Source organism: Eubalaena glacialis, chromosome 1 (genome assembly GCF_028564815.1).
Source record: "Eubalaena glacialis isolate mEubGla1 chromosome 1, mEubGla1.1.hap2.+ XY, whole genome shotgun sequence".
Taxonomy (NCBI): Eukaryota; Metazoa; Chordata; class Mammalia; order Artiodactyla; family Balaenidae; genus Eubalaena; species Eubalaena glacialis.
This window is the reverse complement of record NC_083716.1, coordinates 32,737,993-32,754,279: the sequence shown is the minus strand read 5'-3', so window position 1 is coordinate 32,754,279 and position 16,287 is coordinate 32,737,993. Positions and strand designations below refer to the sequence as shown.

Genomic DNA, 16,287 nt, shown 5'->3' with positions numbered 1-16,287 from the left:
CAACTTTTTAACCCAGAAAATATAGCCCACGGGGGGGTTGGGGGGGGGTGTCTAAATCACATTAAGGTAAAAATCTCCCTGGGTAGATGAAGGAGAATGTCATGGAGAAGCCAAACCCTGACAGGGGTTCTGAAAGAGGCTGGAAGTCAGTCCCCAGCTCTCTCCCCTTCCCCTCCTGCAATGAAGAGAAGGGGCTGTGTGACCTTCGGCATGGGAGATTTTTGGAAGCATAACTAGGCCTGAGCCCTCCTAAGCAAAATACCCGCCCTCTTCTGAATTCCAGGTACTCTCTCTCTCCTAAGGCACATTTGCACAATTCTAGTAGGAGACCCCACAAGACTGTGTCCACCCTGCAGACAGGGGCCCCGTCTCATCCATTTTGGTATTCCCAATTCTCAATCCCTCCCAACACCAGGAGGGGCATCCAGTAGGCCCTCCTCCTGTCTTATACTCCAGCCTTATTAAAGTCTCTGCCCTTCTCACGCCACCCTGCCTTCAGCAGGAATGCCCTCCTCCGGGCTGGGTCCAGCTCCCCTCCTGTGTGGCCCCCACTGCCCCCTGTACTTGCCCTAGCTTACTGCTCATCACGCTTTGGCATAAAAACTCTTACACGTGCCTATCCCTCCCTTCAGACCAGTGGTCACCAAACTTTTCGATCATACCTTCCTATTAGTAAAATCGCTTTGAGCATATTTACTTAAAAGTTAATGATAAAATCTGGACTACTATCAATATAAATAGGAAAGCTACATCTTTCTTCCATTTGAGTTAAAGAATATATACAACTTTAACTGATAATGTTTTCCCTCGGCCTCTCAATAGTGATCTTGAGAGCTCACCCACCACTCTAAGGCAGGAATTCTGTGAGGACAGAAGGGGTGTTTGATTCCCTCTGTATTCCCAGAATCTGGGACAGACCTGAAAACTTAGTAAATGAATTCATTTGCTCCACACACAGGAAGCACCTCCTGTGGGCCAGGCACATGCTAGGTAGGCACTGGGCATAGAATGCCTGGCTGCTTGCCTCACTGATCCTACAGACTGCTGGGTAGGCAGACAAACAGGACTGGCCAAACAAGTGTAACAAAGCGGCTGACACAAACGCTGTGCAGAATGCTGTCCAAAACCACTGAATCAGGACAGCCTCAAACAGGGGGTTTAATCTGCTCTGGGGGGTCCGAGAAGGCTTCCCCACGAATATGCTGCTTCAGCTGAGACCTGAAGGATGAGCAGAGCTAACTAGGTGAGGGAGGAAAGAGCACTCCAGGCTAAGGAAACTGCATGGACAGAAGTCCTGAGGCTGGACAGAGAAGCCTAAGTGCCGGGGACTAACAGAGGCCAATAAAACAAAATGAATGAACAAGCTCCAAGTTCCTCTCCTCCCCTTCACTCCTCTCTACTTATCAAAACAGACTGCCCCCCAGCTTCGTGCCTCTGAAGGGGTCACTCAGCCCTGCTACGTGCCCAGCCACTGAGCCAAGCAAAGCAGGTGGGCTCTCTTGCCTCCCAGCCAGTCCTGCCAGTGGCAGGCTCCCCCCGGCCTCCCCCCAACTCCCCCACCCCTCCTCTGCTTCTGAGGAGCCCAAAAGCCACAGGAAGACACTCCTGAAAACCATGCATGTTGCCATGGGCACCACCAATCAAAGGCTCCTGGGCAGTTTAATTTTTTAAAGAGAGTGTTAAATATTTTACATCTTCTAACAGCATGGCTTCTTCCTTGCCTACAATAGAAGGAAAACCCTATACTCCTTGAACTAAGGGTTTATGCAAAATAAACGCCAATCTGCAAGACAGTCCAAGGAGGTGCATACCCACGGTCAAGGGCATCCTCTGGGTGCTCTGGTTGCCCAGGTGTATGTTCCTTGCGAGAGCAACCTGGACAATCCAGAAGCACAGCCACAAAACCTCTTCCCTACTGGAGCTCTTTTGACCCCAAGAAGGGAAAATTATTTACAATGATGCTTCAGGTGAGTGTTTAAATAGCCCATGACTTTAATAATTAAAGATAAAACCAAGACTGTGGGTTGTAATGCAGGCTGGCGGGCTGTGGAGCCTCCTGCTGCAGCAGCTGTCTCGAAGAGGAGCCGTATCTTCTATCAATGCTCAGGCATGACTAACATTTCCCAGTTCCTAGGGGTCCTTGCCCCCTCACACCTGCCGGTGCTGGCTCACTACTGCACCACGTCCAACTAAAGGCCCCACAAAGCAAAAGCGAAATAGTCCTAAAAGGCCCGAGACCGTCTTGGCCCAGGCTCATGGGCCTGGCAGCCTAATCTTCAGCAACCACCACAAAACCCTGCGGAGGCCCTGGGCTCCCTCAAGTCCCAGCTTTCTCCAGCTACTCTATTTTCTGTCTCTGTTGGGATTTTGCTTTCTCTGGAGCCTGATTCATTCTGTCCTGCTTAAAGCAGCCCAGTTCCTACTTTTGCCTTGACTTCTCCCTCGAGATCCCTGGCCCGCTCTCAAGCCCACTGCCCGGGCCACTGGGGCGGCAACTCATATCTCCCAGATCCAATTCCAGCCTTTCTTAGCTCATCCCTGGCTTCCAGATCCTGCCTGCTGTGCGCACTGTCTATAAAGAGAGGCCCAAGCACAGACGGGTCAGCAGTATGTATGCTAGAGCAGCCTTGCAAAGGCCCCCTAATAGCGACATACCGTGAAAATGTTCCCATTTTCTCTCCTGTTAATTTGTTATCAGCAGCTACAACCCCTGACCATCATTCTGTGTTTGTGGGAAACAGTCACCCAACACTGGATCTGCACTGACTAAAGACCAACTCTGAGTGGAGAACAACCTGCAAATGAACTGTCTATTCATTTACACATCAGACAAGGGAACTGCTCACGTGCACAGCCTCCAGGTTCCACACACATTCCAGGGATTGGCAGTAACTGTTAGGATTTCACACGGTATGTCCTAGTGACCCTTCATACTGGGAGACCAAGCTCAAAGGTGGGCCTGCAGGCAGATGTTAATAATCGATGTATAAGGCATGATATAAATGAGTAATGCGTTTCCGCGTCCCCACCCATTTCTGTTACAACTGCCATGAGCTAGACCATCCCCACGATGATGAAAAGTCAAGGCCCAAATGGGAATGAGATCGGCAGAGCAAAGTATAGGTTAAGGTACGGTAGTCAATACTCCTGTTCGTTGGTATTGGAACTCAGGCAGTACTTTTATGGCACGTTGAGAATCCAGGTTGCCAGGAACAGACTGCTCACAGGTCATTCCTGGGTCGATCATTACTACACGCCTGACTTCTCAGGTCCACCGCTGGCCTCTCTCTACTACCTGCCACATGGGTCATGCATGTCTAGAGTGTCCTCACTACCCCCATGCCCCACATACTTTGTCACACTGTAACCTTCCTACTCAAAACCCAAAACAAACTTGAATGCCTGCCAGGGAAGAGCCCAGCCCTCTGGGTGTTAATGAGGAAATAAACTCCAGGAGGGCGGGGCCTATGTCTACATTGTTCACCAGCATTTGTTTAACAAGTGAAATGAGACTGTGGCTATTGAAGCACTTCTTAAACAAAAGATCCACGTGCAAGCAGGGATTCACCTCTCAAACGGGGCACCATCCCGTCCCTGGGGCTAACAGCAGAGCTCTCTTTCTCCTCATCCAGCAAAATGGGCACCTCTGGAACACAAAGCTACATTACATGGACCTGCTTGCAGGACTGAGCAATGGTGGGAATGCAAATCACCAAGGGATAGAAACCGCCAAGAAAAGACCAGCATCCAACCGAGAAATGGCCTGGGCTCTGTCCCTTCTCCCTTCTGCACTTCTCTGGCACTTCCCTCTGCTCCACAGGGGTAATGGCAAACATCTCTGACCTCATCCTTCCAAGGTGGAGATGTCAGGGGTGGGGGGAGAGGGGAGGAATGTTTGGGGACCGGAGAAACGGCTGTGAGTAGAGGCAGACCAGGAGGAAGGAGACATCAAAAGGATTCCTGTTCCGAGTACCAGTGACCAGTACTGGAGCTGGGAGGGCTTCGTGAACACACTGGCATTTTCGCATCAGCTCACGTGACCGAAGCAGCCCCTGGCTTAGACATACTCAGTTATGTGTCCCTCTCCAGGTGGTCAGTCAGCTCTACAAACACAGCTTTGCCTGCCAATGTTCTTTTTCCACTCCATGGTCTCCTGTTTGAAAATGCCCCCTTGACTCTGCCATAACTTTTGTCCCCTTTTCATTCTCAATACAGCAACCAGCATTACTGAGTGATTACTACGTGTCAGGCACAGCTCTAAAGACTTACACAGTCCTGTGATGTAGGCACTACTGTTTTCTCCATTTTATAGGTGAGGCAACTGAGGTACAGACTAGAAACTTGCCTGAGGAAGCAGCAGAGCCAGGACGGGGGCCCAAGCAGCCTGAGCGCAGAGGTCACACCCCCCGTCACTCTGCTCCCCGACCTCACTTCCGAGAGAGAAGAGCCCAGCTCCAAGGTAAGAGGTCTGCTCCCAGCTCAGGCCCATCCAGCCACATGACCTTAAACAAATGGCTTTTCTGTGCCTCAGCTGCCTCGACTGTGAAACAAGGCTGATCACGGACGCCTGGTCTAGAAACAGAGACTCTTAGCTCTGCAGTCCAGCGTCGCCTAAGAGAACATCCTGAGATGATGGAAAGTTTCTCTCTCTGTGCTGTCCATGGGGCAGCTGCTAGTGTCATGTAGCTATGGAGCACTTGAAATGTGGCTAGTGTGACCGAGAAACTGAATTTTAAACTGTATTTCATTTTAATTAATTTAAACTTACATAGTCACATGTGGCTAGTGGCTACCATACTGGAAAGTTCAACTCTAGCCTATAAATTCCAGGATGGCAGGTGCCACTTCTCTTTGGTCACTGCTGTATTCGCAGAGCCCAGCATAGATCCCAGCCTATGGTTGGAGCTCAGTTAACTATTTGTTGAACAAATCAAAAGCAAAGGACTTTTCAGGTGCTCTAATATGACTTCACTGCCACCCAAGCATTGATTCTTCAGGTTCCCTGCCCAGTGGACATCTAACCTCAGCTTGCCCAGGAGCTCAGGCCTCCCAAAGCAGTACGAGAGGGAGCAGTTCTCAAGATGAAAAGCTACGGAGACAATCTTCTAAAAGTTCTACGGAGCTAAACTATCTCCCTGAAATTTCTACTTACTAGTTCTGGCACGCTAGCTCACAGGTCTGGGAAAACCAAAGTAAGTTATGAAACAGCCCTTAAACATTTTTTTAAGATTTTTTTTAATGTGGACCATTTTTTTAAAAAGTCTTTTATTGAATTTGTTACAATATTGCTTCTCTTTTATGTTTTGGTTTTTAGGCATAAGGGATCTTAGCTCCCCAACCAGGGATTGAACCCGCACCCCTGCATTGGAAGGCGAAGTCTTAACCACTGGACCGCCAGGGAAGTCCCAGCACTTAAACATTTTTAAATACAGGATTATATCTGTAAGTCACTTTCTTAGTTAGTATGAGTCCAATCCTAGTTCACTGTAAGGCTGGTTAAACAACTACATGACTGAGATCTGCATGTGGGGAACAATCCTCCAGTGTCAGGGCTGTGGCCCAGGACTGCTATCTCCGCTGACTTAATGCATTCAATCTCCCCCTCCCCCACTCCATAAGTGAGCCGCGGCGTATACAGCTAGTCTCCCAACGAGCGAGGCCCTATTCTCCAAGCAAGGTTTGGGGATCCTGGCAGAGCAACTCACGTTTTCATGTCTCCTTGACGTATTCTTTCTAAGTGCAAAAATCTAAGTTTCCATACATCTCCTATGAGCTGAGGACTGTGGCAGACCCAGGAGATACAAAGACAGCTATAATGTAAGCCCTCACCAGGGGCCCATATCTAGAAAGAGTAAGAGGTGAAATCTGCAGAGTATTACCCCGTGCAAGTTACTGAAGTACGATCAGGAGAAAGACATATAAACCAAACACCATCAACTCAGTGTGACACATGCCATAACAGACACATGTACAAAATACTGAACTAAAGAGATACCCGGAGGGACCCTGCGCCGTGCCTTGCACACAGCAGGCGCTCAGGGCAGTGAAATGAATCAAATCTTGATGAACAGCCCCTTTAAAGGCTGAGGAAACCACAACTCAGATGGGTTAAGTGACTTCTCAAGGTGACCCAAGTTGTTAGTGATGGGGCTGGAGATGGCACCTGGGCCTCATCACTTACCAGCCCAACACTCTATAATCCGTCTCACGGCACTTCTTATCCGACCCTGCAGGGGGAGAGTGGCAGGGTCTGCCCGCTGCTTGTTATTACATCCATCTCAGAATAAACAATGGATTTATTTTTGTACAAATGTATGTTGGGGATTCTTGAAATCTGAGGACCTGCTGTATGTATACCATCTTAGAAACATGCATCCAATCATTTAACAAACATTTCTTGGTAATATACTATATATCAGGCACCTGTTTAAAGGCTTGGATAAAGAGATGAAACGAACTTCCGGTCAGATCAGAACACCCACATTTATCTCTGCTCTCTCCCAGAACCCCACGAAAAGGCAGCAGAGGAATCTGTTTTTTAATGGAAAGGAGACGATGGCCGATGAGATATGTTAACAGAATTCTGGAAGAGACAGAGCCGATTGCCATGCGGTTGCTGGTTCAGGTTTCTGCTTCATCTGTTCTGCTGAGTGCAAGTAGGGGAGAAAACCACTGAACAAATGGTGACTTATGCCACAGGAACAGGAGAAGGCTCAGGAATGGGAGGCACCAAGGACTGTGAGGGGAGAAGCAGGAGGGGACTAGAAAGAGGGGAGCCTGCAGAAAGTTGGCGAAAGGAGCAAAAAGATGCCAGGGTCCCTCCTGCAATCTGCTCAGTCTGGTGACCTCCCTCCCTCGGCCAGCAAGAGGTGGAGGTTCACTGTTTAGGCAATTACACCAGAGACTCTCTGGATTCAGACACAGTTGAGGGAGAGACACAGCTGAGGGAGGTAGGGAGAAAGGGGGCAACTTTCCGAAAACAGATGGACTGAGTGAAGGTCTGCATACCAGACAGGGTACCCAGCCTCCTTCCCCATCAAGGCTCCCAGGAGGAGCAACAAACAGGCTATTACACCCCCAGGCACACTCCTCTCCAGGAAAACCCAACATTCCCAGAGAAAAGATCTATACGCACTGATATCTAGGTGTCCCCAGTGGAAGAAAGGGAGGCTCTCTACTGAATCACTGTACCACGAGGTTCACAAGCCCCTTTCTTGTCACACAGGTGCCCAATCAGCATTTTGGTCTCCACTCTTAAAATATAAACAGACAGTCAAGGGTCAGCATCCATGGAAGGATGGTTCCAATGGGAAATACAGTAACCAAAAGAAGCGGAAAAAAGGGACTTGGAGGAAACAAAGACAATGCAGGGGAAGCAGAAAAACACCAAAAACAAAACACAACACGTATAAGTGAGTTTATTGCACCCATGAAGCAAGAACAAGATGCTATTCCAAAAAAAAAGAAAAATGAGCCTTCAGAGAACTAGCAAATTCTAGAAGGTAAAACATGCAAAAATGTTTCAAGCAAAACCATGAAAGCATACATTAAAAATTCAAAAGGGTTATTAAGGATAAAGCTGAAGATGTCTCTCAAAAGTAAAACAAGGGCTTCCCTGGTGGAGCTGTGGTTGAGAATCCACCTGCCAATGTAGGGGACCAGGGTTCGAGCCCTGGTCTGGGAGGATCCCACATGCTGCGGAGCAACTAAGCCCGTGCGCCACAACTACTGAGCCTGTGCTCTAGAGCCCATGATCCACAGCTACTGAGCTCGCGTGCTGCAACTACTGAGGCCCGCGCGCCTGGAGCCCGTGCTCCACAGCAAAAGAAGCCACAGCAATGAGAAGCCTGCACACCGCAATGAGGAGTGGCCCTTGCTCTCCACAACTAGAGAAAGCCCGCGCACAGCAACGAAGACCCAACACAGCCAAAAATAAATAAATTTATAATAAAAAAAAAGTAAAGTAAAATGGAAAACAGTAAAAGATTTTAAAATTACAAACTTGACCCAGGATGTCCAACATCCAAGTAATAGGAGTTCCAAAGACAAAACACAAGAAAAGGGGAGAAAAGGAAATTAACAGAGAAAAATATAAGAAAATGTCCCCAAACTGAAGAATTTGAGTCTTCAGATCAAAAGAGCACACCAAGGAGCCAGCATAATAATTTTTAAAGCAAGAACAATCCAAATACAGGGAAAGAAAGAGGATCCTAAAACTTTCCGCAAGAAAAATGCAGGTTACCCATAAATGATCAAGAATCAGAATAGCATCCAAATTCTGACGTCAATATTGGGACCTAGAAGACAGTGGAGCAATGCCTTCAAAACTAAGGGAAAACGGCTTTCAACCTAAAATTCTAGACAAATCAAACCACCAATCAAGTGTGAATGTATAATAGAATAAGAACAGTTCAGACATGCAAATTTGAGGTGATCAAGTTGTACAGAACCCCTCTCAGAGACTCCTGAGGAATAAATCAAGAAATAGGAAACAGAGGATCCAACCCAGAGCAAGGTGAGGGAATCCCCATGATGAGTCATGCCCCAGGCCTAGAGGTCAATCAGCAGGGAATAAAGGTGAGGGATGGAGGCCTCTGGGAGGGAGGTCTCCAAGGACAAAAAGACTGTAGTGAAATAAAGAGGAACTTGTGTTATAAAACAGAGATATTTTAAAATGCCGTCAGAAACACTGGGAATTAGTAATAAGTACAAAGGAAACTAAATAGGAAAAAAAAAGCAATTATTAACTCAAAAAAATAAAAAAAGAGACGTACAAGAAAGGAAATTTCATTACAGTACAACTATAAGGCTCAGCCATGAACACGATTTACACAGTCAAAATAATATAAGCATTGACTATCGTTGTAACCAAAAACTGTGACATAACCACACTGGGAGGACATGAAGGAAGGGAAGTATGTGAGGAGGGGAGGAGTGAAGAGGGGAATAAGGGCTCCTCTAATCCGTAGCAGGACAATAGCCATATCAGGAGAAACAGCTAAAAGGGTTGGAAGTGACTATGGTAGACAGAATAATGGTCCCTCAAAGATGAAGATGCCCATATCCTAATCCCTGAACCCATAAGCATGGTACATGGCAAAGGGGAATTAAGGTTGCAAATGGAATTAAGGTTGCTAATCAAATGACCTTAAAACAGGGAGATTATCCTAGATTATCCAGGTGAGCCCAAAGTAATCACAAGGGTCCTTAAAAGTGGAAGAGGGACGGAGAAGGGAGTCAGGAAGATGTGACTATGGTAGAAGGTCAGTGATGCATGGGAGGACTCAACCAGCCATTGCCGGCTTTGAAGATGTTGGAAGGGGGACATGAGCCAAGGAATGCAGGCGGCCTCCAGAAAGCGGAAGACGCAAGGAAGAGAATGCAGCCCTGCTACCATCTTGATTTTAGCCCACTGAGACCCTTTTCAGACTTCTAACCCATAGAACTGTAATTTAAATTTGTGCTGCTTTAAGATACTACATTGGTGGTAATTTGTTCCTGCAGCAACAGAAAATCGTGTTCCGTGACTAACCCTGGGGAGTGGATCACCAGGATGAGGAGGAGTGACCCAGCTTTCTTTATAAGGCCTGCAGTGTTATTTGCCTTTTAAAACTATATATATATAAATATATGACTTTGATACAAATTAAGTTTTAAGTCCGATACAAACTAAATTTAATGTTAAAAGAGCTGAAACAAATTCTCTCTTGCCAGATCTCACCATCTGAAAGGCAAACACAGGAAGAAAACACCTCTTTGAGACATGAGGGCGTCTGAAAGGAGTAGAAGTCAGCCCGGCAAAGGAGAAACAGGCCTTCCGGGGAGTGGACAAAGACCAGGGGGGCGTGTAAGAGTTCTGAATGACGGGACATCAGTGGGTCTGGCAGAGTCAGCAGGAAAGCGTGAGTGGGCAGGTCCCAGCACCACAGGTGTGACACCTGCCCCACTGCTGGCTTCTCTGGCTGGGGTCCAGGACCCGCTGTGCATATTTAGGGCAGGGGGTCCAGGACCTGCTGTGCATATTTAGGGCAGGGGGTCCGGGACCTGCTGTGCATATTTAGGGCGGGCATGAACAAGCAAAGACCCCAGACAAACACAACATTTTCCTGGACCATCAACTGTAGTCAACAGTAAAGCATTTTAAATACTTTTATACTAAAACCAGAACAGACGTATTACAGAATACAAAACTCACATGAATTTTTTTTTAAATATTTATTTATTTATTTATTTTGGCTGCACTGGGTCTTGGTTGAGGCATGTGGGATCTAGTTCCCCGACCAGGGATTGAACCCAGGCCCCCTGCATAGAGAGCACGGAGTTCTACCCACTGGACCACCAAGGAAGTCCCCTCACGTGAATTTTTAACATAAAAACTGGAGACTTCAAGGCAACTTCTTGTTTGAGAGGCCCACTTTAGACACTAAACTATCTGCTGACCACTGAGCATCAAGACTCAGTCTTCTCTATAATTAATAAGAGTCAGAAGAAAGGTTAAAGCGCCATAGCATGCATCCATCAAAGCACCCGGGACTTCATGCCAGCAACCTGTCAGTGGCTGCCTACACTCCCTGTGTCACACAAGATGTCCCTTGGGTCCCAACATGAATGGGAAAGTTGAGAAGCATCTCATTCTTTTCCAAAGGGGTCTGGGTCCTACTACTGCCGGATGAGTTAGATCTGCCTGGGGAAATAAAGAAAAACCACCACCCTGAACTTTTCCTACATGTCCTCTCTTGTCTCCCTCCCACCCGCCCTCTAAGCATTACCAGGATCACTGATAAAACCTCAGCTCCACCATCAGCACCTCCAACCCCTTACAGTACAGGCCCCTGTTAGAGAATACACTGCAGACACTCTTTCCATGGAAGAAAGTCAAGAAATAGGGCACATCTCTTGGGAGAGGGTGTCCCTTGTGTCCACAAACAAGGGGGAAACTTTTTCTATTGTTGTAGCTGTTTTTGTTATGAAAACAATAATATCCACGTGACAGTGAGCTGGGAAATTTTTTTTTCTGTAAAGAGCCACTACTGACCACAGAAGAGGAGCAGAGGAAAAAAAAAAATCAATGGAAGGCCACACAGAAGTAAAAAGCAATTTAATTGGGTTTGGTTTGTTTGTTTTTTGTATGTAAAACACATATACACACATTCAAAAACGTGAACTCAACTGATTTCAAATTAAGAACAGAGAGGATGAGATTTTAATAACACAATAAATATATTAAAATACACTACAGAGCTATGTTATTGACAGTAAATAAAAGATGGAGGAGGAGGTCAAAGAAAAAGGTATAATAGGAGGAGAGAAAAAGAAAGGTAGAGCGGGGGGTGTGGGAAAAGTAGGATGGGAAGACAGCAAGATACAGGGACAGACAGACAGACATGAGTAACCATACACAAAAAGAGGGAACAACTAAAGGATCCACAGAAAGACTTCCTAGGCCAAAGTAAATTACACTGTACATGGCCAGCTGTAGGCTTGGGCTATAGACTTCAAAGTATTATCACCTTTTATCCTTGCCCTTGAATGGTTACTAATCTGGTTAACTACTGTTCACAGATCTTTAACTGCTCATTTAAACATTCTGAGGCTTAGCTCAGGTCATAGGCCGAAAGCTCCCTCCAGATGAGCTACGGTTCAGTAAATCAGTCATCTCCGATATCTCCTCTGAAAAAGGAGTACAAGAGACACTATCACACAAATTGCTATCTCATAAAATGTACAAAGCACCAATGAGAGTCAGTGGAGAAAATGCTGTTTGAGTTGAAAAAAAAATTCCATGGAAAAATTTTTTTAGTTTAAAAAAAAAAACAAAAAACTGGAACTTCAGCAGAATGGGTTCCCACCTCAGCATTCTCCAGCATCACTCCCGGCATATCTGACTTTCCACATGTTCAAGTTCTGCCTGCCCCACTGGCTCCAAAGGCCTGAGTTGGCCCTGAAACTAAATTAGCCTCCACCACACACTGCAATCTGAGGGTCAACAGAGAGATCCCAAGAGACTCTTAAGTCAGTCTCAACCCTGGCCTGGACTCTGTGCACCCACCCCAACCCGTGTCTAAGCCAAGCCTCTCCTTACTTACTTCACTCTAAGGGCTGTAGAAATCTGCTATTTCACAGCTGATAAAGCCTCCCCCTTCCAGCTCCATCCCTTTTTCCTCCAAGCCTGGTGCCTGTGTTTTCCCCTTCCTCATCTGACCTGCCCCCAACCTCCTACCTGGTCTGTTTCCCCAACCTCTCCCTTCTACTGCCCCTAATTTCTCCTTGCTTTTCTCTACCGCATCTTAGTATCATTTCTCTCAGAGGAAGAGGGGACTTAAGAGGTGTATCTAGAACACAAGACCTAAAATCTATCCACCTGGGGTTTCTGCCCAGCTCTGCATCTTGCTAGCTGTGTGACCTTGAACAAATGGCTGAGCCACCCAACCCCTCAAATTCCTCAGTGAGGGGGGCTGAACCTGGCAATCACACAGGTCTCTTCCAACTCTCAGGTTCTAAATATCTAAACATTCACCTGTATAACCATAAATAATGCAGTGAGTTAAACATACACAGGGAGAGAGAATGAATTATAAAAACTCCCTTTCCTCAGCATTCTGTCACCCCACCTGGTCTCCCCAACCAACCACCCACACTGAGGGGCTGTGCCTCACTCTGGGCTGTTCTAACTCTAAATTATTTAGATACAGCAAAACCTTACCAATCACACTAATCAAGGAACAGATGCATCTGAATCCAACAGAAGGCTGAGTCCTGGAATGTTTCTTTCGTGCCATCGAGTAATATTGTGAATTTAACATCAGCTTAGCAAAAAATCTAGAAATGCCATCACAAACTGTCTTGTGAATCTAAGAACAGTAATGCTGTTGGGAACCCTGGAAAACAATCTACCCCAAAGCCCTCCACTTTCCCAACAAGGACACAGGCCCAGAGAGCGGAAGCCGCTAGCCCAAAGCCCAAAGCAGGTTGGAGCCTGGATCAAAGCCAGCTGTCCTGCTTTTGGTCCAGAGGACCTCCACCAAAGCTTTTTGATACCATCCGTTTCCTTTTTCAAGAGACAGATTAAATCCCAAATTACCAGGGAGTGCCCTCTACAGCAAATCTATTTCCAAGTCCAGGGGAGGGGCCAGAGCTAAGTTTGGATGGCCAGATGACTACTAATGCTGCCTAATACAAGCTATCTTTCCTGAACCCTGCCCATTCATTCTCTGCAAAGAAAACCCCAGACTGCTATCTATATGGGACTCTATTTTGGAGAGGGGAGAAGGGGAGAGCGGCACAGTTCTTTGTTCTGCCAGTAAGAAGCATCTGCTAGTCCTTTCCCACAACTCCTACCTCACCTCCCAATATTCCCAGTACCTTCGGAAAAGTTCACAGAAACTCGCCAACTAGAATAAAAGAAAGCAGGAGGTAACAGGAGGAAAGGGCCAACAGCAGGTGTGTGTCAAACGGATGGACGGTGACAATACCCTCCCAGCTCTTCGCCCTATGGGGAAGAAAGCATTTCTTTTCAGTCGTTAATACCCTGCGGGGAAGTCACCCGAGCTAGTTCAACTCAGCGCCCTCCAGCAGAGAAATGAGCTCTCTGCAACCCCTGGAGAACTAACCCTTTCCTAACCATCCACTATAACAGTGCCCAGGGCAGAGGTACCAAAAGACCAACCCTCCCCTACCCTCCCCTCAGGCCAAGAGCCTGAAACATCAGAGCTTGGATGGCAAGGAGCTATTTAAGGCAGCATCAAGAGGGCGGGGCAGAAAATTGCTGGCAGCATCCCCCTCCTCCACCGCTCCCTCACAGCCAACACACACACACACACACACACACACACACACACACACACACACACCCCTCTCGCTCCACACACACCCATCAACCTCACCTGTCTCTAAGGGCTGGAGGTCTGGAGTCCCCAAATGTCCAGCATATGTTTTCTGTCATTGAGGCTGCTGTCCCCATCTGCTGCCCACCCCACTCTTAATCCACTCCGTTCTCTTCAGTCACAACCAAGCCACCTTTCCAATCAAAAACACAAAACTGAATCTAGAGGAGCTCACAAACCAAGGAGGGGGGCATGGAGACAAGCCCTCCCTGGCCTTCACTTAGGAGAGAAAAAGGGCGCAAGGGGTGGGGGGCGGGGGGTGATGTCAGAGGCCTGACATGCCAGACAGGCTCCATGATATCTCTAAATGAACCTCCCTCCTATTGACGGTGAAATCAATTCCGGCGATTTCAGCAGGTCGGCCCTGTGACAGGAGGGGCATCCCAGCGCTCAGTTTAAAACAAAAATCCAAAGGCTCAGCCAGAACATGCTGGGAAAATCCAGGGTCTGGATAAAACGAGCAACGCTCAGTGGGATCCTTTCTGCTTTTATGTAGCAATGTAATAGCGTAATAAATTCTGTCTGCCTGAAGAAAGCATGCACTGGTGAATTTCAAAGCCATCTTACGACAGCGGATGCACGGGGATGCAGAATTCGACAGCACATTCCCCCGTGAATAAAACGTAATGATTTCAAGCCTCTTTCCCCCTCTATCTTGAATGGCGCTAGCGCTTATCAAGGAAGCCACCTCGGAAAGAAGCCAGAGGAGAGCCGGGGATGCCCCGGGAATTCGGAGAAAGGAGTTGTTTTCTGTTCATCTCGGTTAGGAACTGGCTAGCAAGAAGCTGCCAGTCACTCTGAGGGATGAAGGAGCATGGGCAGATGAACAGGCACCGGCGTCCCCGGACACGGACACACACACAAACGTACCCGCTCATTCTGGCGGGTCCTAGGCCAGACCGGTAGTCCGTGCTGCCCTCCCGCCGCCCTCTCCTCCAGAGGGATGCTCATGAATGAACACACCTGAGATGCCTCCATCCTACCGCTCGCTCCCTCCTTCCTCCTCTGGCTACTGCAGAGGAGCCTCTCCTCGGTAGTTTCACTTTACAGCGCAAACCCACGCGGGCTTTGATGTCTCCTCCACCCACCCATATTGCAGCCAGCCTGAAGCAGGCGGACATTCTCTCCTAGCAGAGGCCATGATCGCACGTACCCCCACCCACCAATAAAAACAAACAAAAAATTAAAAAAACAAAAACCTGGAATCCTCCAAAACCCCCGCACCCTGGGGAACTTTCCCTTAAAGACTGGGGATCCACCAAGCAGGCAGGAAGGAGGGTTCCGCCGAGGGGGACCACGGTGTTCCCCTTGACCACGGGGGATGCTCTGGGGGAGGGGGTCCCTCAAGTCCTTCCAACAGCTGGCCCTTTAAACGCGCCTCCTCCGAGCGTGGAACAAAGGCGCCGCCCGCGGGGGCCGGGCCTGCGCACGCCCCCGGCGCCGGCGCTGACAATCAGGCGAGCGCGGGCTGAGGGGCCGCTGGCGCGGACTTACCGTGCGGGTCTCCGGGCGGGCGGGCCGGCTGCGCGCGTCCTGCCCAACTCGCACTACACTCTGCAGTTGGCCCCGCTCTGTTTTTCTGGGACTCGGCACTGACTTCACCGACACTCCGCGGCCGGCCAATGGGCTGCGGCGGCCGCCCCCTCATTAGCATGCGTCTGGAACCGTCCACTCCGGAGGCGCCTCGGCGGTGGGCGGTGCTAGGGGGCGGTGCCGGACCCGGCAGTGACAGGAAGGGGCGTGTGCGCCAATGGGAGGCGACGAGGCGCCCCGCCGCCCCGCCCCGCAGCATTGTGAGCCCGGCGCGCGGGCCCGCGGATCTCCCGTCGAGAACATGCGCCAGGTTCCAGTAACCCTTTCTGTCCCGGCCGGCCTCGGGCTGGGCGGGAGGCTGGCCCGGTGCGCCCTCTGATCTTTCTGAGGGGTTGCCCAAGGGGAGCTGGGAAGGAATCTTAGGCATAAAAAAAACAGCTAACCTGTCTTGAGTACATATACCTTACTCAACTCCTGTGCCCCAGTTTGCTCATCTTTAAAATGGTATAATAACCAGTACCTATTTCGCAGGACATAGAGAAGATTAATATAGTTAACGTATGTAAAGCGTTTAGATCAGTGCCTGGCCGTCGCGCTACATAAATGTTTGCTACTATCATTATTATACTGTATGTCAGCCAGTATGCTTAATACTTCTTAGTTTTTCTCTCTTTTGATCCTCATAGTCTTTTAAGATAGTCGCTATTACTAATCCATATTTTTCAAGTGGGAAAACTGAAATGGTTTAAGCGGCTTGGTCAAAGTCACACAGAAACCCGTGCAATCAGCATTTGAACCAGGCTCTGAGATTTCATTCATGTAATACTTTTATTCAGCGGCTCCATGGCAGGCATATACTAGGCCCTGGGGT

General features: G+C 48.3%; 1 protein-coding gene across 6 annotated transcripts in view; it reads right to left on the bottom strand.

Moving 5' to 3' along the window:
- SORBS1 (sorbin and SH3 domain containing 1) overlaps positions 1 to 15,480 on the bottom strand; it is a 246,539-nt gene extending 231,059 nt beyond the window's left edge. For all 6 annotated transcript variants that reach the window (XM_061169987.1, XM_061170051.1, XM_061170177.1 and 3 more), the window contains exon 1: positions 15,378 to 15,480. The gene's annotated coding sequence lies outside the window, so the exon portion shown is untranslated. The remainder of the gene's footprint in view (positions 1 to 15,377) is intronic.
- Between the last annotated feature and the right edge of the window lie 807 nt (positions 15,481 to 16,287).